This window comes from Crassostrea angulata, unplaced genomic scaffold (genome assembly GCF_025612915.1).
Source record: "Crassostrea angulata isolate pt1a10 unplaced genomic scaffold, ASM2561291v2 HiC_scaffold_122, whole genome shotgun sequence".
NCBI classification, from domain to species: domain Eukaryota; kingdom Metazoa; phylum Mollusca; class Bivalvia; order Ostreida; family Ostreidae; genus Magallana; species Magallana angulata.
Window position 1 is genome coordinate 22,303 of NW_026441677.1, and position 25,890 is coordinate 48,192.

The 25,890-nt window shown below is 33.4% G+C and overlaps 2 pseudogenes; both read left to right on the forward strand.

The window, feature by feature from the left end:
- The window catches only part of LOC128169372 (multiple epidermal growth factor-like domains protein 6), an 80,492-nt pseudogene that overhangs the window by 5,117 nt on the left and 49,485 nt on the right, over positions 1–25,890 (forward strand).
- On the forward strand, positions 1,016–9,834 carry LOC128169373 (myb/SANT-like DNA-binding domain-containing protein 4; annotated as a pseudogene).

Consider the following 25,890-nt stretch of genomic DNA (forward strand, 5'->3'; position numbering starts at 1 on the left):
TTAGACTGAGAAGCAGAAGTGCCTTGTGACACACCGACAAAAGCAACGACCACGGCAGGTCTTGAACCAGCGACCTTTGGAAACTAGCCTAACGCTGATGATCACTGGGACATGCGCTCTACTAATACTTCTTCCTGATTTGGTAACGCTTGGGTTACGCCAACATTACACAAACTATACAAATTACTTTTGATCCTTATTTTTAAGGACTGTTCCATCTCTCTCTGCATGACACATACTTAAGTATTATTTGGATTTCAGGCATCTATTTATTTATTTATTTATTTCTTCCGATTTCAACTAGCCATTTTGCATTTCGTGACATAATATAACCCCGATTGTTGCATGTTGTCGATCAAAAAATTTTTTAGAAAAATGTTTAAAGTTGTTATTATTGATCAGTAATCATAAGTCCACAGTTGGTTTACTGTAAATGTCTTTAATTGCACGTGTCTAAAATTTCACGATTTCATGTGTAAGTGCCTTTAAATCACGGTGTTTTAATTTCAGGGATAATCGATTTCTTATCCTAGAAGAGTAAATCCTGATTGTAAAATAATCTGATGAGGGATAAATCTGCATCATGTAATTTACATTATTTTCTTTTGAATAACGTAAAATCAAAGCCTTATTAACGTTAAGTGCTATGACAATAATAAAACATGTTTGTGTCAAATGTAATAAGTACTGGGTCCGCCGCCATAAAACTTTGAAAATTCTTAAAAAAATTCTCAACTCAAGTCTTGAGAATTACTTAGCTAAGAATATTCTCAAAATCACCGCCATAAAGCCACTTGAGAATATTCTTAGCTGAGTAATTCTCAAGATTTGAGTTGAGAATTTTCTCAAATTTATGTTCTCGCGAGACGGTTTCGCGGACTTTTTTCAATGACTGAAGGGGTCTAGTGGACCTCTTCTGCGTCAGAAAGGTAAGAAACATTGATAGCTACGTGTAAATAAACACATGTTTTGCATATTTTATCGTCTGCTTTGTTACTTTGGAAGAAAAAAAGTAATGGAAAAGAAACGGGGGCAGAATTGGGGGGTTGACGAAGAAGTTGCCCTCATTGAGGAAGTAAAAGCGAGGGCAACCGTGCTATTTGGGTCGTTTAAGGGGTGTGGGATTAAGAAGGGGAGGGAAATGAAAGAAAGAGAATGGCAAAAAATTGCAGACCGACTGAACTCGAAAGTAAATCTTTAGAAGTGATTAACAATAAAAAAAAATATCTGACGTAAAAAAGAATATGTGAAGTGTTTGTCATAAGCAAACTAGATCAACAAGAAGACCGCAAATTTGTACAGCGTTGATATGTCTACCAACCCGAATTTGCCGTAGGGCACAGTTTAGCCGCTTGGCCTATATACTTGTAGTAGCTATTGAAGTTTCGATAGGATCATAAGTTTTAGACCACATGAAAGTATTCAAATTGATTATGTACACTTTGTTTTTCTTACTGTTTATTTAATATGTATATGTTCATATGTATAACCTATGAGACATTTGTCTCTTGGAATAAAGAACTTGAAAGTGTAATTAAAACTAAAATTTGTAAATGACATGGAATAGATGTATTCGTTTTATTTCAATGTAGTACGTGTGTACGTACGTGCCGTCAATTATTACGTTTATATTCACGACCAATCATATACCACACTTCAATGCGAAAATATAGAGCCATACTTGTATTTTTTGTGTACATGCAACGATCACGTACATGATTCATAATTCTTTTCGTAGTTTGTTTTCCCTTTACAGTTTGGTCAATGGTGTTTTCCATTTCTATTTATAGTTCCGCGTGCATACATTAATAGGCTTTCCTTTTATTGTAGACAGTTCGACATTAAAAGGAATGGGAGGAGGTGAAGAAAAAGTATTACAATGTGAAGTCAAGCAGTAAATGTGTATATGTGTATTTAATGGTGAATGTATGATTAATCTTTTTTATCCATCTATTTACACAAATTGAATGAAAAATCAAGCAGATTAATTATTGCTTTTAACGATTTTTGACTGTACCAGTAGCAGTGATGTTTACACTCCTGTTGAATTATGCACATGCTGGACCTATGAGACTATTGGGCATATATATTTTGAGTTTTTGAATACCCAATATACTGTACATACATATTATTTTTACACTGGTGTCTGCAAGTGTATTACAGTACTATTTACAAAAAGAAGTAATTAAAAACTAGATGCTGTCATTAGACAGTAATACCCGCACCATGTGTTTGCCCCTAAATAACACTGTTTTGTACCAGTTTAATTAAAAATGAAGGCTATATGCAACCTCCGGTAATACAATTAAGATTTATAATTTTCATAACTTAAGGATGAGATCCCTTCACATATGATAATACACATCGTGACATGAGCAGCACTTTATGTGCAATTTGGGGTAGAACTGTTTGCATTGAATTTTTTAGTTAATCAATTATCTTAACATTTTATGTCATAGAAAGTATAATGGTCTATATTATTATTACAAACAAAATTAAAAATTAAATTATGCCCCCTCCCCGTGGCGGTTGCCGGTTTTAGATTTGCTTCTGTGTGCCTACATGAACATCATCGTGTGCACAGATTTAGAGAAGGGGTGGGAGTGAGGGGTCCAGACCCCCCCCCCCCTCCCCATGAAAATTCATTTATATCAATTGTAAAAGTACCAAAAATACACCTTGGACCCCAATGCTCTTACAGACATGTAAACGCTCAAACCCATTGTGCTTCAATGTTAGGTAACATTATTTGGGGGGTAAATATTTAATCAATATTTGATATACTTTATTGTTTATCTCAATAGAAAGTATACATGTACATCACAATATGCAGGTGTCCTGCACCACCTTAAAGCTGTTATTTACCTAATAAAATAGTGCAAGTGGATTTGAAGAATATGTCTTAAAAATACATGCATGTTACAAATGAATGATCTTTGTCTGAAGTTACGTACACAACACAGGTCTGCATGTCTCATTAGCGGGTACTAGTTTTACCCAGCTCTTCGATTAGATGGGTTCACGTGTATACATACATGGGTGTTGCTAAAATGCGGAACGGAAAACGGAACGGAAAGCGGAACGGAAGGGAAAACGGAAAATCTTATCTTATGTTATTTACCTCATAGATTTGTTAATCATACTAAAACGATATACTTTATGTACCTTTTTTTTTTTTGAAAGATTAGCAATATTAGATTATTTATTCAAGAATATTATTTCCTCAAAATTAACAGTACATGCATTGACCACTATATTCTGTCCCAAAATATTCTCGATTCACTTTTTGCTGTATATTTATATATACCTCAGGGTTCAAGCGATTCTCTTTTAGAAGCATTACACATTCTCATTATTCTTTCTTTAAAACGTCCTCTCTAGCTTATCAGCTGGTATAAAGACACGGCTAAAAACAAAGAAGTCTACGGGGTTTTGCATTTCAACAGACCCAGATTATAGTGTTGAAAAATTGTGCAAGGTCTTCTGAGTGACTTCCAAATGGAGAAAAGATGTCAACATTTTCAATTATAAATCGTCCAAATGTGCTGCATGAATATTTTGGGATCGACATACTATAGTCCCAATATATAATCGTAAAATCAAATTAGGCAACGTCTCTATTCGGATCATATGTATATAGCTGCTGGAATAAACAACTGCTTAGTAATGCAAACGTAAACAAAATTGCTTTGCTAAAAATACTAGTTTCACAAATTGCTAGTTTCACAAATTACCGGGTATATTTTAATGTTTTCTGTATTTTAATTTTTAATGTCGTCAGTCCTACGGGTTTTTTTGTTCCATCTCAATGATACTGTATCGTCTGTATGATAAAAGATAGTCTAGAACACCGGCAATTCAATTTTTATGTAAGTATATACATGTACATCATCATATTTGAAATATAAAAATACTCAAAACACGCATAAAACGCTTTCACTAACTGCGTACGTTACGCTGATATGCCAGCAATACCAAATAAGAAAAATAAGTAAAAAGTTATAGCTAATTTACTCGTTTAATCATGTAAATGTTTCACAATTCGTATACATTTGATTTTTCCGTTTCGTACTCAACTAAAGCCGAATGAATACAATGCTATAATTGATCGACATGCATATGAATATTAATAAGATAACAACATGTTGATAATCATTCATTAGATATAAATAAAAGATACAAAGTAAATCGTTTCTGGCCAGTCTATACCCTTTTTAAGCGATAAACGTGATGCTATTTTCCATTCCGTTCCGCTTTCCGTTCCGTTTTTCGTTCCACGTTTTAGCAACACCCATACATACATGTCTGTGTTTTCCGTATGCAGAAAAGGATTAGGCCCCTAGTTAAGATCAGCTAAAGGAATTCATTATTGTGTTTTAATTGGATTATCATTATGATGTTGACCAATTTAGGTAAGCATAATACATGTAGTAGCAGTAGCGCAATATAATGAGATGTCAGCATGCATATATAAGTTCTACTTTCACTTTCTAAATGTGATCTCCCTTTGACAGCATACTGTATCATCATCTTTTAATATTTAAATAAGCTTATCATCGTTACCTATCCTATCGCATTTGTAAAGTTTCTGTCATTTTAGTTGCAAAAGTTATTTTTTTTTCATTTGTCAGACTGCATGATCATGCACTATTGAGTTGACCCCATTTTGACCATGTATAAAAAATTTCTTATTAAATATGTGTATTACATGTAAGTAGGTGTAGACACTTATCATTTTTATATGAGTTATAATAGGAAGGAAGGAGTATTTCTTTCCGGCTAATGTATTATAATGCATCAAATACAATGTAGGTCATGACCTTGTGGGACTGTTCTGACCCCACGAAACAGGAAAATACAAAATATCTTGTTCTAATGTCATTATGCATGCATGATGCATCAAATGGTGTAAAGTACATTAATGACCCCCATGTGTTGTCTTTAACCCCCCAACCCCCATAATAATGTTTTTATCTTATTCATATGTTATACAGTAGTGTTTGATCCATGTGGGTAATTCCTAGCCTAATGTTATGTCACTGCTTTGTTTAGGAGACTTTACAATTGCCCCAAATAGGCGAATACACATGGAAGTGATGCATATAACATTTTGTTTATAAATCTTAAAAATTGAATTAAGCAATTTCCAAAATGTTAATCACAAGAGAAAAAGCAATCAAGAAATGATTTAAAATGTGCTACTGTACACATGTAAGAATGTATTAAGAAGACTGAATCTTTATAACCAGATTAGATTGGGGTGGGGGTGAATGTGGATATAAACATTTATAATTTGAATAATTTATTGTTATTAATTTTAACTTGTCAATGAATACTACTTATTGATCCCAAGAGAGAAATATGACCTCTGATCATATCTCAATAGATTATTTGTCAATTATGCAAGGTGTAATATAATTTTTTTAAGAATAACATTTTTTACCAGTTTATGTAAGTTTTTAGACACCCAAATTATATTTTGATTTTAATAGATCATTCGACAAGGGAAGGGGGGGGGGGGGAGAACAGTTTATATTTGAGTTTGTTTGGGAGTGGGGGTTCCAAGTCATATATTTGACAATTTTTTAATGTAATTTAAAATAAGACTAAGCCATACTACAGTCATGAACATGAATAGTATAGAAAAAAAAACTAATACATATACATGTATATATACATAGGAAGTATTACAAAACAGATGATTGATCTATATCTGTGTTCTTAAATTGATCGATCATATATCATGTACATATTATATTATTGTTTCTTTGTTCAAGGCATTTAAGATGGTATGTAGGTCATGATCCCAAGTGCTCTTCCTGAAATTATTAAATATCATAAAAACCATCCCCACCTTAATCCAAAGATATTATTCCTCCTTAGGTCATGCAGGCGCATCAGATCATTATGGCATGTAAGTCATGACCCTAAGGGGTCATCCTGACCCCCTTAGAATCAGAAATTGTCAATTATCTTTAAATTTTTGATGTTTGATGATCCTATCTCTATTTAATCTTTATTATTAAGTCTCCCGAATGAAATTTGAAGACTTATTGTTTTTGTACGGTTCTTAATACATGTATTATTATTCTTCATCTTCTTTTTCTTCTTTCCTGCTCTGAACTTCTTTCTTAGAGATGGCTGAACAGAATTGTACAAAACTCTAGGATATGATAGGCCTGCATATCTAGTTGTGCACCCTGGTTTGATTTTTCTCATTTTGGGTTAGACAACCACTTTTCGGGGGAGGGGGGTGTCAAAAGGGTGTGGGGTCTAACATTGAACCTTGTAGGAAGAATCGTAGACTCTATTGTAAATGGTAACTTGAAAACGGACAAAGATAATAATATAGGGTATTCATAATCATATATTGGCTGTTACTGGCAATATATAGGGTTTATTAGATCTGACCCCTGGGGTCATCCCCACCCCCCAGGAATTTGAAATTACTATATATCTCAGAAACTGTTATAATCATGACCCCTAAACCATATATATTCATGTTTCTGATGTCAAGGGGCATCAAATGTTATGTAGGTCATGGGCCCTGTGGGTGGTCCTGACCCTCTCAAACAGCAAGTCCCTTAATATCTTCAAAACAGTTGAGATCCCCACCCTTAAACCATATATATTCTTGTTCCTTGTGTCAAGGGGCATCAAACGGTATGTAGGTCATGGGCCCTGGGGGTGGTCATGACCCCCCTTGAACAGGAAGTGCACGAATATCTCGTAAACGGTTGAGATCCCCACCCCTAAACCATATATATTCTTGATCCTTAAAGGGCATCAAAAGGTATGTACCGGTAGGTAATGGGCCTCAGGGTTAAATTTAATTTTTCAAAACCGTAATGCACATCTATGGAACAGTTCCTATCATATCCCAAGATATGATGTGTCTATCCATTAAATCATAAAAGGATTTCTAGGATCTATGTTTTTTTGAAGTGAAATTTAAATTTTTAAAACCTTACTGCACATCTACCGGTATATAACAGTTCCTATCATATTCCAAGATATGATTGTCTATCCATTAAATCATAAGAGGAGCTCTTGGATTAATGTTTTGTTTTTTAGTAATAAACGTCAATTTTCTGCTACTATTTGACTCCCTGGATGAAATTTAAATTTTTAAAACCTTATTGCACATCTATAGGACAGCCCCAATTATATCCCAAGAGATGACGTAGCTACTCCAAAAGTTGTAAGAGGAGTTCTGGGAACCATATTTTTTTGGCCAAAAATGTCATTTTTTGTTGACCACTGATCCCCTTAATAAAAAAAAAATTCTGGAACCTGATCACGCCTCAATATGACACCCCCAATCATATTCTAGAAGATCATTTGGCTACTGCCAAAAAAAAGTGACGTTTTTGAAACCAGTTTTTTTTGTTAAAAAAACGTCATTTTTCAGCCATTAAATGCCCCCCAGGACAAAATTGAAAATTCCGAAACCTTATTGCGCATCTATAGGATACCCTAAAACATATTCCAAAAGATTGAATTGTCTACTGTTGAAAATGTAGGAGGAGTTCGAGGAAGAAGTTTTTTTGTGGAAAAACGTCATTTTTTACCAATTATTTGACCCCCAGGACTAACAGAGAATTTTTGAAACCTTTTTACAAAACAACATGATACACCAAATCAAACTCCAAGAGTTCAGTTTGCTGGTTTATAAGATGTAAGAGCAGTTTGAGAAAGTAAAACGTGACAGACGGACGGACGGACGAACGGACGGACAGACGGACGGACGGACGGACGGACGGACGGACAGAACAGGGTAACAACAATATACCCGAACTTTCTTTAGAAAGTGCGGGTATAATTATAGCATTCCAATAAACTGGATTGATTGAGTGACCAAATCATATTAAGTATTCAATATACCAATGATATGGATAACTGACAATATATATTTCATTATTTATTAAAATAATTTTATGAAATGGCAATTTAGAATGTTTTATGCATGAAAATATAATGTATAAAGTTAAAAAACACTCCAGGTTTAAAGGACAATGATAGATAACTATGAATTTTATTAAAAGACTCTTATTGTTTCACATCTTTTCTTTTTAAAGGTAAAGAAAAGCTTGATGGGCTGAAACGTCCCAAGACTGGTGGCGGCCCCCCACTACCTCCACTCACACTAGGTGAGGAGACGTACCTACACCTGGCTGATGGGGAGCCAAACCTCCGTGGTGTGGAAGGAGGAATTGATACAGATGGTATGAAATCAACAATATGTTAATACACACCCGCACACACATGCATTGATTAATATATACACACACAGGACTATAGATGGTATAATATAAGAAAGGATAGAAAACAAAATTGTTTTAATGTCCTTAAATTAAATTAGAAGACATATTATGGTGTATAAATTAAGATTGAATTCACACATCATTGAAGTTATTTCTGTCAGTTTATATGACATGCTTAACATACATGTATTTATGCTTGATTTAATTTACATAGCTCCATTACCGAGTATATCAGAACCACTGGTCCCAGATACTGAGGCAGCAGCTGGCTGTTCACAGAAAGGTACAGTCAAGTTCATTTTGTTACTATAAATGTGACAGAGGTATTCCATGTCACTGGAACCGATTAATTAGTGAATGTTTAGTGTTTATTTTTACTAATTTATTTAGTTGTTTACAACAAATGCAGCTGGTATTTACATGTGGAGCACAAGTAGTATCCTCAGTACTCAATTGACTGAATTTCTAATACTTTTATCACTTTACACTTGTTTTTTATTACTTCTCAATATAGCTGAGGAATATTTTGATTTCAGCTGATAGTACACTTTCTGCAATTGCAAGCACTGCGCCTTTGGAAATCAGCCTTGATTCATTACAAGGTAATATCAATATTAGTGTTGTTTGTATAAGTTATCTTTCAGTACCTTAATTGATCAAATGTTTGTTTGTTTTGTGAAAGAAATGTGGAAGCAAGCTACAAAGTTTTAAATTATGACCAGTGTCCCAATCCCTGGTTAGGAGAGGGAGGGATTTTGTTCAAATTCCAAATTTACACTTTTCAATAGGAGACTGATTATGCTGGCATAAATTTTATGTGAATTTAGTTTAATTATAACTTTTTTTAGATAATTAGTTTGATTTGGAAATTATAAAATACTTTGATGTTCTCTTTTATGCAGATAAACAGGCAAAACCTTCAAAAAGAACTGAAAAGAAAGGTAAGTATTCATTCCAATTTTTGACAAATACATTGATTTATATAGATATATCTAGATATTTATGCATAGTCTCTCTCTCTCTCTCCTCTCTCTCTCAACACTCACAATAAAACTTTAAAAATGTTTATAAGAAGGATGAATCATATGAAGTACATGTACATGTATTTAATAATTTACTTCAGAGAGTGCATCAAGAAAGAGAAAGCTTGAAGAATTGGAAGAAATCAACTTAACTTTAGACAACCAGCGACTAGAGAAAGAGATTCTTAAAATCAAAGAAGAAAAGGAAGTGTTAACTCTGAAAAAAGAAGTTCTACTCCTCAAAAAACAGAAACTTATTTTGGACATTCAAACTACTTATCCATCTTTTCTAGCTGAAATATAGGACAATGCGCATTCAAAATAATTTAGTCAACTCTCCGATCTACATACACTCACATGCTAAATGTCGTTAATTTATTCTTTTTTCTTTTTACATTTCATTGAAAACAAATTTAATTTGCAATTTTGACAAACATTTAAATAGGTTTTTGTTAATAGTTATCCTACTTTGGATTGGTAATATCAAATTTGAGTAACAGAGAGATGATAAAATACCTTAAGTTTATACATGTATTAATATGACAAAAGAAAACTAGAAAAAAATCTGAATTTATCAATTTGGATGTTTTCAAAATCAGTCGAGTGGTTACTATTTGAAAACTGATTATTTTCAATTATATATGATTATATATATAAAATAGAAATTCACATACTTTTGGCGTGTGAGTGTAACCTCAGCTACATGTTAATTGAAAATGTTTATAAATTTTTCGACTGTTTATTATTTATATTTTATGTTTGAGTATGAGAGACAGAGAGGGGAAGGTAGAGAAAGAGAGGAGGAGAGAAAGAGGGGAGACAGAGAAGAAAGAAGGGGAGAGGAAAAGAAAGAGAGAGAAAGCAGGAAAGAAAGAGGTTTCATGTACTGGAGATAGAAAAAAAATTGAAATGAATTTACTGTGTCTGACAGTGACTTGTTTTCATTTAACAGAAATTCAGGGTAAAACAAATTATTCTGTAACCATATTCTTTATTATTTTTCATTTAGAAAAACCCTAAAACTATCATTTCGGACCTGTCCTGGTTCCACAGTATTTATAAGAAAGCATTCAGCTACATTTATGTCTGTATAGTTCTCCTGAATAGAAATGTCACCCCTTTCAATTCCTAAATTGTGTAAGATGTCACATGCTGTAATGTACTACACAGCTAGGTCAGGGGAAACCCTGAACCCAACCTGGAGAGCCTGAAATCATCTTTTCATGATTCCAAAAGTCTGCTAGATCAACACTCTGGTTTGGCAAAGACTGGCATTAAACTTTTCCTCAGACCGCGTCGAAGGTGTCAAGTATGGTGTCATTAGATGTCGTGTAAGGGGTTGTCCGGATCCTCCCAGCAATATCCCATCATCGATCCTTGATTAATGAAAATTACTTCATAAATAAATATATATACATTTTATATACATGTATATAAAGAGAGAAAGAGAGACCAAGACAGCAAGTTTATTAAAGACTAGACTTTGACCCGTGCGTGCACGGGTTGACATTGCTTATCGGACATTTACGAAATAGGTATATCGAAACACTTTAATTATTATTGACATTTACTTAACAAAGCTATAAACCTACAATAATGCTATTAATTTTTACTACACTTTCCTTAGTTTGAATAATCTGTGTCTCGGGAAAGGCCCTCACCACAGTTAAAATTATACCCTTATACCCGTAATTTAGCAGAAAATTGCAGAATCGCTCCGGAACGATTTTGGAGAAAGTTAATGAAGTTGCCTTGAAAATAACAGTCAAATTCATCGCAACAAACCTTTTTGAGACTGCAAATACCTTTCGAGTAAAAATGTTAATCCACTGAATGGAAGAATTCAACACCTTTTCACCAACGTACACGTATTTTCTTTGTAAAACTGGGTCATTAGGACATTATTCATTTTTACGATAAAACGTATTCTATCTTCACTCTCCTTAAAAAATATATGTAACTTTTTTTGCATGTAATCAAACATTTTTGTCATCACGAAGACAAAAGTAAGTACTTAGTTGAAATGTATATTTGATATTTTATACTTTCTCTCATAAGAAATCATTTATATATAAGAACAGAATATATAGCAAAAGTCCAATGAAAATTTGCCCGTATTTGTATTACCATTTCTGAGTTTATTCATGCAGATATGATATTGTGGAAACATAAACTAAAGATCCCGTTAGCGTGAATGTTTTGCGCAAGCGCAAGATTGTAAAATCCAAACAATTCAGGTGATTTCCGGGATTTTTTGAGGAATTTTCGTTAATTATTAATTAGCGAAGCTTAATTGAGAAAAAATAAAAACAAATTGGTAATCTTCAAGTACCAATGATGTTTAAAATATATAAAACAAAAGACAGTATTCTTCCGATTTCTCGGTATTAAAGACCAAAAATTCGAGTCTATTATTTTAATATAGTAGTATAGATATTATTAACACATTTATACCATTTTTAAACTGTTGGTAAAGATGGGAATTTCTTTAAATTCGGGAGTCGTGACATGAGCTAGGCCATCTTGCACACAGTGAAGTTACTCTAAAAGAGGAGTTGTACACCATCTAAAATAAAGATTGATTTGTACCTATAATTTTTTTTTATTATAAACACTTACTAGTATATGTTAATTCTTGCACAATTTTGTGTTAGTACTTATAACCACCTACTAAGTACATTTTTTTTTTATTTTTCTTTTGTTGTTTTGTTTTACCTAAACATTAAGACTATGGAACCCCTTTCTGTTCACATAATCAGGAGCCAAGATCCTTACCCGAGTTCCGTCAATGCATCCTAGTACTTAAATTTAGGAAACCCTATTCATGAAAAAAAAATGATTATATACAACTGTATATGGATAATCATATTACATGTAACTCAAATATCATTTTCATTATCTTTTAATCTATAGATTGATTAATGTGTGTGGATATTGATATGAACTTGTAAAAATGAAAATAAGTGGTAATGAAAGACAATTAAATATGTAAACTATATCAATTTTGTTCAACAAATTGATAATTCTAAGTTATTTGAATTGCGGTTTAGAGGTAATTGATTTTGAATTCTATAAAATGCACATGTATAAATTATACAAACTTTTAAAAACTTTATCACTGCCCCTACCCCCTCCCAACCCCTACCCCACCCCAATTTAGTTTGCAAATTAATATTTTAAAAATAATTCTATCAATTTTTATTTGACAGCAGTTTTTGTTCTCTAGGGAAGTTTGAATGAGAAAATTGGAAAGTGTTTGTATTTTCGTTTCATATTTGTTTCTTTGCCGTCCTTGTGTATCTATAAGATGATTCAGATGGATCCGCCTATATCTTTTTTCATCCATCACTCCCCCCTTACATAAGAACTCTCATTATAAAGGAAAACATCAATATGGTATATTTTTGAACACGACTACTTCACCGAGTCAGTATATGGAAAATAGTATATGTTATATGCGGTGGAACAGTGTAAAAGACAAGGAATTTTATTTGAAAAAGCAAGATAATAGTGTTTGCATTGTGTGTGCATGCACCTGCGACTCTTTTGAAACCCTCCCTCACTTTTGTTGCCACCGTTCACCGACGGGGAAGACGATTTGGGCTCTGGAAAAAAACAGCGACAATGGCGGCAGCAACATCTCTAACGGATCTTCCAACAGATGACTCTGAAATTCCGAGACTGTCCACAGTCAGGCGAAGGTGGGCCCCAGTCGCAACAAAACGCAGAAACACAGTAAGACTACAGAAGTGGAGCCCTCTTGGTGTCTGCGATCAGCTGATCGTAAACACCATTGACGACGAAATTAATGGTGTCAGGACAAAATCTATAACGCTGATAGATTTCGAACTCCTCAATCGTCTCCAATTGATCCAAGGGATTACTTCTATATCTAAAAACCCTCGGACGAACTAAAATATTACGACGTCATCGATTTCGTTGCAATCTTCTGTAAGCGGCAGCCATTTTGTTTGCTTGAGAATATTCTTAAGTCTACATTTTTGTAGACTCAAATATTTGAGAATAAAACAGATTTTGAGAATTATTTTTTATGGCGGCGACTGAGTCTGAGAATTGGGGAGTTGAGAATATTCTCAGACTTGAGAACATTCTCAGACTTAAGAATGTTTTATGGCGGCGGACCCTGGTGTAAAAAGCGCATTTCATATTTTGGGCATGAAAATTAGGTGGAAAACGTACATGTAATCTGTTAGGAAGAAGTACACCTTAAAATCAATCAATCTGCTCAAGATAAATGCAAATCGCAGACAACGTCATGGTTGTACAGGAGTCGTTGCCCTAGGGAGTTGTCCAAGATACATGTAATAAGTGACAATGAGAAACCCTTGTTCACAATGGCTTCGACAGGGCCGCAGAGATAAAGGTGAAACGAATATTCCGATATAAACATTTGTTTAATTAGCATATTAGTTGTATAAAATTAATGTAATACTGATATTTGCTATTTTTAACGAATTTTAAATATACTAGGATTACGATAAAAAAGTGGTAACTTTGGCCCCGCCTAAGCACACAGGCATCTATTATGGCGGCCTACACGGAGATGGTAAATGCACAGCTCAATGTTTACTGTGGCTTAATGTCCACGGAAAATTGTCTGACCGTGAACATAGTGAAATTAAAAACACCGTAATGTTTTCTACGTCTACAGTATATATGACTCATTAATGTTATACCATTTTGGTCGTGAAAGAATGCATGCCCCATGAACAGACTTACTAATTTTGGGGGGCAAACATAACATTTATGGAGATCAGGAAGCATTCTTATCGACGACACTAGAAAAGAGAATAGTCAAATACCGTCACTGAGAATATTTCCCTACAGGAACTGTAACACATCGGTCCTGTCATTCTACAGGTCACTGAGATTGTTTTCCATGAGAAATTGTTACCTATTGGTCTTGCTTTTATTCGGGAAGTGCATGTTAAGCCGGGGAAGTTATAACTTCGTCTAATTATGTTTGTTTAGAAAAACTCCTGGTGTACTCTTTTTAATACTGCATAAATTTAAAAACAGGAATCAATGTGGTATAATGGGAATAACAAGAATTTTTATAATTAAATATATATTGCAAATGGAATTGTTGAATTCAAATATACCTTCAGTAGTTATTGTAATTATTAGTTTCAACTTGTAGCAAAATGGAACCATTCAGATTGGTATCAAATAATCAAATACTACATGTATTAGAAGTGCATGTACTGCAATTATTATTAAACAATGGGCTAATTAATCCTAACTCACAGGTCGGGGGTCTACAATTCACAGAGCGTTTTTTTATTTATCATGCTGCACGGATTTTGTAATCGGACCTGTGACAAGCACATTAAATCTGATTTTCATGAAAGGAGTTTAAAATTCTCTACATTTCCTTCCCATCCTTATTTTGTTAAATTGGTAAGACAACGATTGAACGACGTACATATCTGCATATACATGTAGTTGTTGTTGGAATCCTAAACACCTCCAATTTTTTACTTAAAGGAATCATTTTATGTTTTTCTATGAAGACGTCTCCATTCATCCCCCGCCCATCTTCGCCAGCCAAGGGTTTTCGGTCCACTTTGCTCCCCATAAACCCTTGGCGGATTTCATTACGAAAACTCGGTGACAAGCTCCGTTTTATGATTGGCTGCAGCTGCGAGTAGCTGATCCAATCGCAGTGCTTGTAAATATAAACTTTAAAAGAACTTTGGTAAAACGTAAAAACATTCGGTGCTTTTAACAAGTTGAGGCACAAGTTCTCGAGTACAGTGCCTCCCCAACGATGGTCTAACCAGTTCGCTTTAAGGAAGTAAACATGGCGAATGCGTAGAAGTTGCCTATCCTGTTAGTATATTCGTTCCTGCTTATGGTTATTGCTTTTAAAGGTTCAATGAGCTCTGTTTTATTTTATTTGTTTGGTTCACACTATTCACGACAACGATACCTGGTTTTATGGCATAAAAGCTTTCATATAAATCGGCGACTTTTTCAATCCCGGTACAGGTCCTACAAAACACTACGAATAAAACATTCCGTGCTTTCCCATGGTTATAACTTAATTCGTATTTAATAGCATCGTTAATTATGTTCCGATATTCGGAAGTCAACATGTTTTCAAGTTGTATTAATGCCGTAGTGTATAATAGACCCGTTGTTTAATTCGATTAAAATGTAAATATGCAAGGGGCGAAACTCAAGTTGCTCGCTAGATAGCGCCACCACATCACCGAGTTTTCGTAATGAAATCCGCCAAGGGTTTATGGGGAGCAAAGTGGACCGAAAACCCTTGGCTAGCGAAGATGTCCCCCCCCCCCAAAAAAAAAAAAAAACACGTTGCAGAAAATGCGATCTAATTATACGGATGAAACAGATGTTACTTTTACCATTGTAGCTCGTGAACTGTCCGATAAGTAATTCATATGATCATAGCTAAGTATTCTATACAGGTTTGCAAGTCTTGGTTACAATCGGATGTAAGTTAAGTAAGTCTCCTAACTTGGTTATAAAAATTTTATGTTTTGGATTTGTAATGTCTGAATATCCAACGGCGAATTCCGAACAGATGTTTATTGATCTAATGAGGATTCACTACATATATATTTGATTGTCCCACAATTTTTTTTCCTAAAATGTATTAGGTCGTTCCATTCTCATGAATGTGTTGTACTTAACTCCTTTTAATTAGTTTTTTTTTCTTAACGACTTTTTTTTTTATCAAGTTCTTCCAATTTGTGCACATGACAAAGAAGAACGGTGGCGCTGATTGGAGTCTAATATTTAGAATTTGTCCCATTTTCTGAGAGTCTTATTTTCCTGTAAGTTAAACATATTGAATTTGCCTGTCTTCAATCTTTTTTTAGTCACCTACCGGTTTTCACCAGAGGGTACTATAGCTTTCCTCTGCGTCCGTCTCTCCATCCGTCTGTCTATCCATCTGTCTGTCCCAATTCAGTTTTCCACACTTTTTTTCTTTATGCGTTTGAGGAATAAAATGAAATTTGCTGAACAGCTTCAAAATGTCAAACTACAGATTAGGTTTACACTTTTGTAACCTCTGGTTGACATATTTTCGAGAAAATTATTTTTCTATATTCGAATTGATTATTGTTCGAGTTCGTTATCGGGTTAGGTTTGTACTGAATAAACGAGGAAAATATGTTAGTCAGTAATAATATCGTGCATTACTTGGGCCATTCCTTGTATTGTTTCTAACAAACAAACAAATAAGTTCTGTAAAATAGTGTCAGGCATTGTGTTGCAAATGTAATCGACATGGTTTTTTGTATTTTTACAATCGGGTTCGTTATCGGGTTGGTCTGTTCATTCGGGGTACAGAAGACGGTAATAAATGATATTCTGCATAACAGTGCATTGTTTTCACAAATTTCTACAAACCGGTAAGGGACATGTATTGCTTATGCAATACTCTCAGAATGCTTGTTAATTTTTTAATCCAGTACGTATTTGGAAGTTTAACGAAAGTTACATCAACTTTGGCATGTTATTTGTTATTATAATAACTATTTTTTTTAACAATTAATTCTGTTATTTAAGGAGATAGACGGAATGCTATTTTGTGACGATTATATTGATTCTGCAACAAACAGTGAAAACCCGATAGAAAACGTCTTACTATAAAGGTACGAGTGCTCAATGAAAGCTGAAAGTCGTACAGCTTTATTAATAACCCCCAAATTTCCCCCCAAGGACTCAAAACACACTCATTCTGTAGTTAAATTATCTTATTTGCAGGAAGTAATTTCTAGTAATATTTATTAATGTTATCTTAATTCTTCCTTGAACAGAATTCTCTATGGAGGGATACACTGTGAAAATAAAATTTTATCAAAGAGAAGGACATGGTAAAAATGCAATTATGTCATTCTATTTTTTATTTGGAAACTTTAGCTATAGCGTTATCATATGGTAAGTAAATGATGTGCGTTTTACAAATCTAATGCATTATATTTTAAAACAAGTATTTTATATTAAATTAATGTGCATAAAATAAAACATCTTAAAAAGAAAAGGAAATTACAGCATGAAAACGTGATTTTAATGGATTTTAATCGATTATTGCACATCCGTCAATTTTAAATATTATAATTACAAAACCTTTTCTTAAATTTAATCATTCTTATTATATAGTTATCAAACATGTTTTTTCAACTAGCATTTATCATAGTTATATGCGCATATATAAATATGTACAAAATTGAATCGGTCCTTTTTTTTTCGAATGGAATTTTCTGTAAAAAGGGCTTTATTTTGCTTTGGATCTCTGTGGTGAACAACTGATGATATACATGTATTTCTGATTACTTTCTTCTTTAAAAGATCGTACGCAGTTAGACTTCATTCTCATTTGTTTCTTCATAGAAAGAATCTATCCAGTTTTCTTATCGATTATTTTTACAGCACAAGTCTTCTGTAAATTCGTAACATTAGTTTTCAATTCTTACTTAGATAAATGATACATGTACATATTAATTTCTAAAAATGACCACGACAAAAAAAAACCAACAACAACAACAAACAAACAATGTATGACTCAAACTCTACCGCTTCTTTTAGATAATTTATCCTACAGAAAGATCGCAACGCAATCACATACATATTCAAGCAACGATTACAATTACATGTATGACGCTAGGAAAGCTGTTGACGGCAACATAGCAACATGTATGAGGACGCTAGAGATAGGACGTACCTCTCCTCAAAATACGGTCTGGTGGAAGGTGGATCTTGGTGGAGTGTACACAATTAACAGTATCAATATACTGTTCAAGGCATATAATGGTTACGGTATAAACTTTGTTAAATATTTAGACATGTTCGGCAGCATTATATTTGTGAAACAGATAGATTCTATCGCTCGTTGAATGAGAAACGTAACTTTATCTTTCGCACTATTTAAATCTTTAAGATTTACAATCTAGCCTTTTATTAGAATATGCATTGCTTGGTCGTTTTGCTTAATGTTTGATGTATATACATCATTGGTGGTATACAACGCTCGTGTATTATTTGCTGAATGCGTTGTCTTAATAATTTCTTTAACATAGAAAACAGACAGCGAGGTCGTTTAGCAGGATTCTCTCTATATGTGTCAAACAGCAGTGTATCAACCAATACTGATATAAAGAGTACCACTATGTGTTATAAGGACGGACCTCACTTACCGGCCATCAACTTCACCACCACATGTATTAAGGAAGGACGTTATGTCATATTTTATAATGAAAGGCTTAATGAAGTGACTTACCCTGAAGGTTACGAAATATCTAACGATTTTACGGAACTGTGTGAAGTAATCGTAAAAGGTATTGCATTACACTTCAACCAATATACATTTTTTGCTGCGTCATTATGTTCAATCATTAGTCCGAGTAGATCAGTTGTCTTTCAAAATCATATTCATCTTATCTAACGTCATAATTATTCATTATAATAACTAAACAACCTTTCATTTTAACTTTATTGAATTAGTTTAGCTTAATTGGAATGTTTTGAGTTTTCACCATCCAAAATGTGCCTATGGTATAAACTGTGATATTCTAGCCTACCATTAAAATGGAAAAAGTACCCTACATATATATACCACAAAGAAATAACATTTCACTGAACTCAAATTGGCCAAAGAGAAGCGTTCTCGCGATGTTAATATCAATGCAATAAAAACTTTCATATTTTTTTCTGTTCTGTGTGAGTCTGTGTCAAATTCTGAGTCAAGTGTTACACTTGCTTTTCGTTACATGTAGGGCGCAATACTACCTGTATATATGGAAGTAACTGTGACATCCCATGTCCTGTTACATGTAAAGACACCATTTGCCAAGAACAGAATGGAAGTTGTTATGACTGCAAACCGGGATGGTTGGGATCTTTTTGTAACACGAGTATGAACTCATTGTCCTTCGATATCATTATTTTATATTGAAAATAAATTCAGATAGAATAGTTACATTTTCATAACAGAGTAAAAATGATAATCGCAAGAACAACAAAATTAAATTTCTTCCTATTGACAATTTGAGAGGACGTGTTATAATGAATAAAATAAATTATTGTTAATTAATATAATTTTCATACTGCTGGTGTATAAGAATAAAAAAAAATAACACAACTATTTTTATTAGCTTGCGGAATAGGATGGTATGGTGTAAACTGTGTTCAACCGTGTGTAGGACATTGTAGAGACGGCATTACCTGTAACCACGTGACTGGTCTATGTGACAGAGGATGTGATGCAGGATGGACAGGATACCTGTGTAAGAAGGGTAAATATATTTCAATGTATTTTTTCGAAATTATTACATGGAGAGTGTTAGTTTGCCCAAGTTGCAACCAATAACAGCACTCCGCTCACAAAAACGTGTCTTACTTCCTACTGGAATATAGCCTATAAACGAAATAAGAACATTTGTCTAAAAGGTTTGAAAATGTAAGAATTAAAAGTGTTAAATCGCACTATCTTGGAAACGATACACAAAAGTAATACAATTCGTCGTTAAAAACGCTCGCAGATTAAACATGAACCACCTTTATTTTCTTTTAACAAAATGCAATTTAGAAACTCAATACAATGTAATATTTTTTATTTTGCATACGTCCATAAATTATTTTTTCCGTTTCAACCATACACTTTTCCCTTTTGCAAGTTTTTTTTTTCGAAGTATGATGACAAACGGGGTTTAATGCTGCATTATTTATTTTGGTATATCAAACAAAAAAGAACCTTCTTTATAAATTAAAAAATAAATTAAATTGTCATCCGTCAAATAATCGAGACAATCGTCAAAAGGTCAATAGATAAATTCAATTAAATTTTTAAAAGTATTCCAACTACGGCGGACTTAAATATTTAAAATGGGACTTTATAGCTTGTTGATTAAAGGAAAAAGTATGTTAGTCTTTGTCAGTCAAAAACAGCTGATGACTATTGAAATTTCATGCATACATCATGAACTGTCAGAAAAAGAACATCAAGAAATTATTGGCATCAGTGAACGTTTATCTTTGTAAATTTGTGTATTATTTTGTTATTGTGCACATTAGTTGAAGTTAAAAGATTCATTCTTACTCATAATGTTCGCATATTTACTTTCTAAAGAGTGCCATAGAGGGACCTTTGGTTATGATTGTGTCAACACCTGTCATTGTCTGAACATATCTTCATGTGATAAAAGAACAGGCACATGCGACGGAGGGTGTACCCCTGGATATACCAACAACAACTGTAGCACAAGTAAGTATTATAATCAGATGTACATCCTTAAAGAATCTAAAACAGTAAGTAATGGTCAGCATATAATATCAGTGAGAGGACCTTAAAATTCAGGGGACCATGATTACTTGACTAACTTTTTTTTTCGTAAAAAAAACAAACAAACAGATCTACGTCGGTTCTTTTGACGCTTGCGTCAAATTGATTCTTGTTGGATATTGTAATGGCATGCACTCCTTTTTATGAGGTTACAAATTGTATACATTGTATTTTTCGGATTTTAAAAGCTTTCTATCAAGTTTTAAGTTTTGTTTTTCAACTTTTTAAGAATACATTAATCAATAAAGGACCAGTTGAAGTTTTAGTTAGAAAACATATATTTAATCGGTCAGTGACGTGGAGAGGTATACCGATTTTATAAGTCAAATAACAGGCCAGCAGTTAATCAGTTAATCAGTATGATATAATATCTAACAACACAAGAAATAAAACCCCGTGTAAAGTATATCCAGCACATGTTTTGGATTGATGGGAATATATATGTAATTTTAAGCACAAAAACACACTTGCTTCAGATTATACATCATTAAAGCTTCAAAACGTTATCGTTAGGATCGATTTTTATTATCATTGTTGGTTGTCTTAAAACATACATTTCAATTAACCATTATTTCATTTGTATTGTATTTGTAAGTACATGTATCCGTTTGGAATGATCTTTATCAATTTATGAAACACCCCATGTGAATGTTGTATTATGAAAGGGATACTGTGGAATTATTTACAATCGTGGGGGCCAATTTTTGTGGATTTTTGGGGTTTTTTTCTTAGTCGTGGGGATGTTATTTTGTTAATTGGTTTTGTTTTTTAAGGTTTAGTAAGAACATTTACTCCTTCAAAACTTGTTTTCGTGGAGGACATAAGTTTGTGGGGGAGGGCTACCCACAAAAACCACGAAAATTGAGCCACCACGATTTCTAATGATTCCACAGTACATCGTTTTTAGCTCACCTAAGCTGAAAGCTCAAGTGAGCTTTTCTGATCACATTTTGTCTGTCGTCTGTCTGTCTGTTTGTGTCTGTCTGTAAACAGATTTCAACATCTTCTCAAAAACCACTTGTCCAAATTCAACCAAACTTGGCACAAAGCATCCTTAGGCTAAGGGGATTCAAAATTGTGAACAATAAAGACCACGTCTTTTTGCAAATGAAAAAAATGACAATAACAAACCGTGAACCATCTCAAAAATCCATTAAACGAAATACACATCCAAGGCAGAGCAACACGGACCTCTAAAAAATAGAGCTCGGATCAGGTGCCTATGAGGAGTTAGCATCCTCTGCTGACCGGTCACACCCACCATGTGCTCTTTGTCGTAAGCGGGGAAAAAACCCGGAAAAGTCCGTAGACAATTAGGTGATTAATTATAGTCTAACAATTAGTATGAAAACACGTCTGTCAGCATGCGACCCAGCTGAAGATTGTATTTGCTAACAAGCTCGTTGTATCGACGATAGAACTCAGTGGCGTAGCTACCATGTATGCTTATATGCCTGAGCATGCACATCATTTGGGGGAAAAAGGAAGAAACTCAGTAAAAAAATAAAGAAAAAAAAACGAAGTCAAGTAATAAGGTCCATACTTAGTTATCTCTTCAACGGTTGCCGTCACCCGGTCCTACTTTATCCGGAATCAATGCTAAACAAAGAAGTCTTAAGTACCAAATATAGACACGCAATGCGGTCTTACAGTATCACCATTGTTAAATAACAGTACACAATGCATGTACCTAATAAAGCACATCATTTTAAATCCCCCCCCCCCAATATCACAGCTTTATTCAGATATTCATTAGCATAAACTAGGTGAAAATGAACTTAAGAATAAAAGCTTTGAGTGGGTCAAAAACAAGCGTCAAAGGTTTTTCTTCTTTTAATAAGCTTTTAATAAGTTTTGTGATTTTATGCCTAAACTATAACCAAAACAATTTTAAGTGCCTAAAAATGCTTAAGGTATCCCACTCCTCAATGTTCTTGTATCAAGAATTTCTTGAGAAGTATTATATTGAAATCTGTAGACAAAACACACTTAAATAATACAAAGATAATGGGAGGTCAGTGTTCATCCCTCTGAGTTATGGTCAATTGAATTTGACCTTTTTGCACCTAAAATGCGATTTCAGCCTGATTAGGATTTGTTGTCAGAATTTCTGATTAAGCAAACTCTTTTCTTAAAATGTTGTTTTTAATTATGTACAATGGTCACACTGAATAGAGGGATTGCGAAAAAAAATTTGCGTAAAATTTGCTTAAAATAGACAATTTTTATAATAGTTACAATTTGATTTGAAATAAAAACATTTTGAATATCAAGAATTTTAGATGATTAATCCATTTTGCCTACATATGTATTCAGTATCATTTTGACATAATAAAACATGGGGGTCAGTGATTTCAAATTTTAGATACATGGCTTCAAAGGTAAAATTATTGCAAAATTTGGCTTAAAAATATTCAGACATTGACTATATATTTGCATGATTTTATGCCAAACGTCTATCATTCTCACAAAATTTAGTTTAGTACAAGTCATAGAGAACATATTGAACATGTCACAAACCTATCAAATGTTAAAAATGAGAATAATGAATAAAGTATAATAAAAAGAAAAGTATATTGAAAATTCATAAAATTGCTTTTTTCTGTCATTTTTGACTAAAAAACCTTCCGCACGAGAAAATAGTTCCCCCCAAAACTTGTTCGTTTCTTGAATTCAAATGGATTTTCTTTACGAATGTTGTGTAATTATGAAATGATGATCTTCTTGTGAGGTTTAAATTAATAAAATCATATTCATTTAAAATATAATGAACATCTGCGCAATGAAATCAAAACATGAGGAGTGATATACCTTAAATAGTGAGCATTCCTTTCAATTTCTGCGATGATTGTTAGTGTTAAAAATCGTCAGAATTCATGAGCTTCCGGGGCCTTCGCCCCCTGGGCCCCCACCAGGCTTCGTCCTGAACCCACTGGCATTTTGAGCATGCACTTCGATTCTGGTCTAGCTACGCCACTGGTTCAACTTACTAAAAGATGACTTCAAACGAGACTGTTGAGCATGTCCTTGCGTATCGAATCAACTGAAAGACAAAAACACCATATGCAGTGGATGAAGGTATATTGCTACATAAGTAAGGAAAGTTGACTATCGAAAAATTGAAGTCATCGCATTTATCATAAAGCTTTGTTATTAGGTTACCATCAATGTCTATGTGCAGTAAAATATCCAAATATGAAACAGATAACGCAGACCATTTGGTCAAGGAAGATAAAACTTGTTTGGAAGTATCGTTAGGTAGTAAGATTTCAAGTTTATTCAAATCATGAATCCCCGGGGGGGGGGGGGGGGGGGGGGGGGAGGGGGCGGAGGGTGTAGGATGGGGTCACAAAGAGGGGGGGTACAAACTTTTACATTGAAATATATAGACAAATATATTTAAATCTTTTTCTAAAAAAACATTTGCCTTAAAAAGCTGAAACTTTATTGAAAGTAACTTCAAATAGTGTAGATTCAAATTTGTTCAAATCACAAACTGTAGCACCATCTTTAGGATTAGTTTATGGCCACATTTGGGATTCAGTTGTACATAAGAAAACATTTTAATTTTATCACAAAAACTGAAATGTTATCATATATGCTTTAACTTATATGCAATTTTTTTTATATATTGCTGATTCTTTAAACTTGTTTAAGCGATGGCCCATGGATGTTTATTGGGCCTCACAAGGCGTTCAGAGTTTTATGTATATCATGAATATAAACTATTGTTAAGGGTCTTTTTGAGAAATGCTAATGCTAAATGTGATATGACTATAAAATCATCCTGTTAAAAAAGGGACTTGGTTATAAATATAAAAATAGCCAGGGGGAAACATATTTTTTGTAAAGGATCTACATGTATACCACATTGTCCAGATATATTGTTTTATGACTCCATGAAACTGATTTTATCATGCCTATTGTTGCTGAAGTGAGCGATGTGGCCCATGTGCCTCTTTTTCTCAGTGTGTGACAAAAGCGAATTAATGATAGACACAATGGGGACAACTCAATGTGTATGTTGCAGATAAACTACCATTATATTGCAAAATAGATACAATATTCACACGTGTGATTTCATTATTAGTTAACTCCAATTGGAGTTCGATATCTCGTATACAATGGATATGTCGAAGTGATCTTTAAGTCACAACTACTTATCACAGGATGAATGACCATCTTTAAGTCCTCCTTAAAGATAGCTTAAAGGTGTTTAAAGGTAGCTTAAAGACGATCTTTAAGCCACCTTTAAGCTACCTTTAAGCTATATGTATTGCTTAAAGGTGGCTTAAAGAAAGCATAAAGATGGCTTAAAGGCAGCTTAAAGACTATCTTTAAGCAACCTTTAAGCCACCTTCAAGGACAACTTATAGGTCCTTAATGTCCAAACTTCTTTAAGCCACCTTTAAGCCACCTTTAAGCTACCTTTAAGCCACATTTAAGCCATTAAAAAAAAATAATTCAATATTGTGCTTAATTTCCAACAAAATGTATTAACTTTATGAAAGAAAAGGTATTAAAACGGTTTTTGTTCTAGAAAGAAAAATGAAAAAAAAAAAAACACAAAAAAAAACGGCCACGGCGAGAATTGAACCCGGGACCCTTAGTTTACTAGCATCACCACACATTTTTTTTTTTTTTATCTTTTATTGATATTCAACATAATACACACTGTACATATCAATTCTTAAAAACAGCAATGTCTAATAAACAAATGAATTTATATAAAAGGACAAGTATTAAAAAATAAATATCAACACACCCTCCGTTTCTTTAACTAGAGGATTTCTGTTCAAAAATAATTTGGAGAAAATATTTCTTCTGTTTTCCTTGATACACAATTGGTAATGATTATATGAAATAAATTGTTTTAACATGTATTTACAAAATTTAGTAACATCCATCTTCTGTTGACTTTTGATAAACATTTGTCGTCGTTTGTATATACTTAATCTACATATTGATAAAAAGAAATTAACAAAAAATGTATTTACATTTTTTATACCCGTTGACAATGATGAGAAAAACATCTCATCAAATCTTAAAGTATTGAAAATATTTACATCTACATCTTTGAGTAATGTTTCTAAATGATACACAACAAATTTGTTTATAAATTCATGTAGTTCATTACAGCCAATAAATAAATGTATAATATCTTCATTTTGTAATGAGCAAATTGGACAACAATTTGATTCTGTTTTGCCGATTTTAAATAATTTTTCATATGTAAATATTGCATTGTGATACATCTTAAAATCTAATT